Below are 4,672 nucleotides of genomic sequence, written 5' to 3' on the forward strand. Positions count from 1 at the left end.
GAAGAGCGGGGGGACCTGAGACATCGCAAAGTGGGAGTGCTATTTCAGAAGCTCTCGGTCAGCCAGAGGCCCTCGTGGAGAAATAAACCGGCTTTTTCCCTCTGTCCTTAAACTGCCCTCCTGTATTAGATGCTCTTGAGATCAAGCAAATGAAAGGGGGGATCTTATTCTCAAAATCCTTGCTTTCCTTGTTTTTCTGCTATGTGTTATCCAGTAACAATTTTCAGCTGAGCTTGTAGCTAGCAGGGCTTAAATCTGCCTTGCATCATCCGGTAGAGTAAAGCCTGTTTGTGACCTGCCATGAAAGGGAAACCGTGAGCTTGTCCGTGCACATCAGTCCAGCAGAAGGAGGCCAGTTGTGACAAGTCGTTCGGCCGGCAGTGGTCTTTGGGAACGTTAGTGGTCTTTGGGCTGTTAGTCTGTCTGGGGGAACAGAGGGGCTGTGCATGGGAACCGAGGAGGGTCCCTGTAGTTGGGGCTGGGAGGCAAGGCGGGAAGGGCTTGCCCAAGTGCCCTGCGCTGGCCATGTGGCCTGTAGCCCTTTCTTTGGAAAAGATGAGTCATATGAAATGATAGCTGTGCTTCTTGCCCAGCTTGATACTCGCTTCCTGACTTGGACTTACTTTCCCTGCTATCTTTCCTCTGACAAGCACCAATCATAGCAAAGGTGTGGCTGGGCAGAGCTGGGGTGTGATGAAATAGCTCTGCCCGGAATCTGCCAGTTTTCATTGTACTTCTCTCCCCAAGGGGGAGTGCATGAGGTGAGGAGAAGGAGGGATGTCTACTTAGGAAAACAAAGGTGCGATCTGAGCAGACAGACAGACAGATGATAGGTCGCTCCAGCAGCACACAGCAGGAGAGCCCAGATACTCCAGGCTGCTGCATGTGAGCTCTGGTTGCAAGGCTACAGCCTGGGATTGAGTTTCTTTTTGTGCTGCTCACCCTGCTGCGCTCGCTACAGACCTTCTAGCACACGCTGCTCTCATGGTCTTTCTCTGGCAGATATACTACCAGCTTCTGAACGTTGCAGCCGCAACATCATTTCTGTTTGCCCCAGGCCCGCAGGTAAATGAAGCGCAATCAAGACCCAGGCCTGCTCAGCCAAAGTAAGCGATGCTTTGTTCATCGCCACTTCTCAGGAGGAAAGCTTGACTAAGCGACATTGACCAAAGACAAGAAAATCTTCCAGATCAAGTATGGCGACATAGAGGTAGAAGGGACCCCCTTTGCATGTCCTTGGGGCTGCAGGCAAGCTGGCTCTCGCTGTTTAACTTGAGATCTATCGCAGAACAGCCTGCGTTGATCTGACCATGGGATATCTTGCCCATCTTTTTCCAACACTGGGTTATGCCGTAGGGTTTATGCTCGACGTGCTGGGTCTGTGCAGGGAGCCTGTGGCTACCTTCTGCCATCTTCTGAGATAACTAAGTGCTCATTTTTGGCAGTGCTGCAGACCAGTCCTTATCCATCCCTCAGTGCAGGTCAGTCAATGTTTAAGATGGGTCTGGCCGGTACAAATTTTTCCCTGGACTGCCTGGTCCTTTGTGTCTCCCTTCAGCATCGAGTTAGAAGGGGATCGTTGGTCATTCCCAGTTAACTGGGTTAACTCTGTGTCACAGGGCCCTTATTAGCTGCTCTTCAGCTTTTCACTTCCTCTCTCCTTCTCCTGTAATCCAGTTGTCACACAGGAACTTGTTCTGCCAGGTAACTGGTGACAGCTAATGGCAACCCCAGCCACAGCCTCGTTGTTAACGCAGCCTTTCCCAGTGGGCAGATGGGGCAAAAATCGAGTCTTGGAGCCTCCTTCCGTTCTTGCTGTGACCCAGTTAGGATACGTGGTGACACATCTTTGTTTGCCCCTCAGGCTTCCCCGCCTGTCCGTGAACTGCTCTGGCCAGTCCCCGTTCACCCTCCAGAAACTTTTCCTGGACTCCCCAGAGAGACTCAGCCCAGAGGCACGCGCAGCCCGGCCACGCTTTGGCTCCTACTCCCACATGCTGCCCTTTCTGCTCCTCTGCTCCACTTGGCAGGAGCATCACAAAAGGGGACTCCGTCCTCTCACCCCACCTTTTGTAAATGATGACCCCGTGTATTTGAGGTCCCATTACTACAGCTCCAGTGGCCAAAAGGCTTCAGACTCTACGCCTGCCCTGCTCGCTGCTAGCCCCTCTCTACCTGAGCAGTCACAGTAGCTAAAGATGCATCTTCCTGCTGCAGCGCTTGGATCCACATGCCCATTGTTGCACTTGCAGAAGTTTCAAATTGCAGTGAGCATCAGCCTGGGGTTTATCATGCCTTTAGCTATTTGGGTCAGGCAAATCTAAGAGGAATAGTCCACTTCCAGGCCTGTGCAGGATTTGTTTGGTTTTTTCCATCTGTCTTAACTTTTAGCTGACTGTCTTGATCTGGCTTGGGCTTTCCACCTATCCTGTTGCTCATCTTACTCCCAGCCCATAACAGCCCTTCCAGACCCTGTGTTTTTCTCACTCCTGAAGATGATTGAGCAACTGAAAAGCTTGGGGCCACATACCAGCCTGCCACCTCAACAGCTTGTGTCGGCTGGACGTAGATTGCCAGTCCAACAACCACGCAGCCAGGTCCTGATGACACACCCCAAATAATTTGTCTCGGAGAGTGAACCTCCCTCATTCTTTCCATGGTTTCTGCTGGCACCACCTCCATCCCTCTGGTGCAGCTCTTCCTCACCCGCACCGCCCACTGTCAGAGTCACCTTTGGCCGCAACTCTCTTTCCGCCGGTGAGAGTGCCTGCGGTGTGCCTCCGAGGTTGCCCTGCCTAAGCCTCCCTTACCAAACGGCTTTGCCCTCCTGCACGAGTGTTACAGGCTCCTGCCAGGGCAATTCTCCCATGCCCGTGTCACACTGCATCACGGCAGAGTAGGTGTGTGAAACAGACGGGGGCAGGGACTAGAGGCTGGTACTGGAGAGACCCACCTGATAGCGCAGCCATCTACACGTCCTCAGGGCCACCACCGTATTGCTGTGCAGTTTTTCTGCCTGGGACACTTTTGCTGGTAGCTCTCTGGAGGACGGAGCCGCCGCAGCTCCCATCAGCTGCAGTGGTGCTCCATTTGACATCTCCCTATCATTTCAAAACTTACCCAGTCCCAGACCTGCCCTGTCAGTTAACCCTGCTGTGGCGTTCTTGCCCACAAATTTCCGTATTTTATCCGAAACCCATTCCAGCCTTTTGGGATTCAGGCAAAGGACAACTGGTGCTTGCTTTCAAGCCTGGGGCTGTCTGACCTAGAAAGCAGTGGCAACAACTCCTCCCTTGGTGCTCTGTAGAAGGACGGTGCTTTTTTGAAGTAAGGTTTACTGTAAGCTCTCTGAAATGCTCTGCTTTTGTGCAAATGTTGCTGCTGTTAATATTTCCCCTGGTCACAACATATCCGACTTTTGTTAAGAGGGCATTAGAAGAAAAATCTTTCCAAAAGCAGCAGCCAGCCACAAAACTGCAAAGAGATCAGAATGGGAGTAGTCACAGTAACTTAGGTCATCCATCACCTTATCACTTCTCGAAGGAGAAACTTTTTCAGCATCTGTGGTGTGCCCACTGTTACCAAACCTGGAATTACTGTTACCACAATGTCCGTTTTTACTGCAGGGGTTAAAACCAAACCTCCTTTAGTACGCTTTTCATCCGTGGCCCACACAATAGATGACACGGCAATGCATTTAACTTGGGAGGCTGACCTTTCTCTCTCCAGATGCCTTCTTGCCTGTTGCGTGCTTCGTGGTAATGTCACTAGAAGTGCTTGGGCAATCTCAAGCCTTTGTGAGTCATGTGTCCCCTCAGTGGGTTTCCTTGGAGTGCATCAGCAGGTCATGTCACAAGTTTGCCGAGAGCTGAAGGAAGCCTCCACGACGGTCTTGGGTTACATCACAGGGGCAGAGGACGTTTGGACAACTGGTCCTAGTCCCTGCTGAGGCAAGCCTCGGATTGCACAGTGCATCTGGCACCTCATCTCGGGGCTGCTCGTGAGAAGGGCAGGTATGGAGCACAGAGAGGAGAGAGAGAAGGTTAAATGGGCTGGAAAGACTTGCAAATCACACACTCGTTGCAAATCTGGGCTGGGTCAGTAGCAGTCATCCTTTCTGTTTATGATGAAGAAAGGATGGATGGATGGATGGACGGACCAATGAACAGATGGAAGAAGGGAAGAAAGGATGGATGGAAGGAAGGATGGATGGAAGGTGTTCTATCGGTAAATGTAGAAGTTTGGTCTTGCACAAATAGTCATCATTATTTTAATCAGGCCGGTGCCAAACCTAAATTACTCCAACAGTCCCGTTACATAAGTCCATCCTGTATGATTAAAAGCTTTCCCAGCAAACTGGGAGATTAAAACAACTGATCAAAAAATATTGAGAAATCTCTCTGCCCTACCCTGATGGATGCCAGTCTGATCCTTCTGACCCAGTCACCAGAGGCGCCTCTTGATAGGAAAATCCAGTAGGAATTTAGGAGACGAGATGCAATAGTGAACAGGCACCAGCCCCAACTGGGAACCACCATTTGTCCGTGGACATTTGTCAGCGGTCCCCAGTGGTCCTGTGATGGTGGCTCTTCCCATTCCGGTTTGTCAGGCTGGTTGTCGATGCCCTTCCTTATAACGGGAGGCCGAGGCAGTTGTACAAGCCACACAAATG

Source organism: Pygoscelis adeliae, unplaced genomic scaffold (genome assembly GCF_000699105.1).
Source record: "Pygoscelis adeliae isolate BGI_AS28 unplaced genomic scaffold, ASM69910v1 Scaffold316, whole genome shotgun sequence".
In the NCBI taxonomy this organism is placed as follows: Eukaryota; Metazoa; Chordata; class Aves; order Sphenisciformes; family Spheniscidae; genus Pygoscelis; species Pygoscelis adeliae.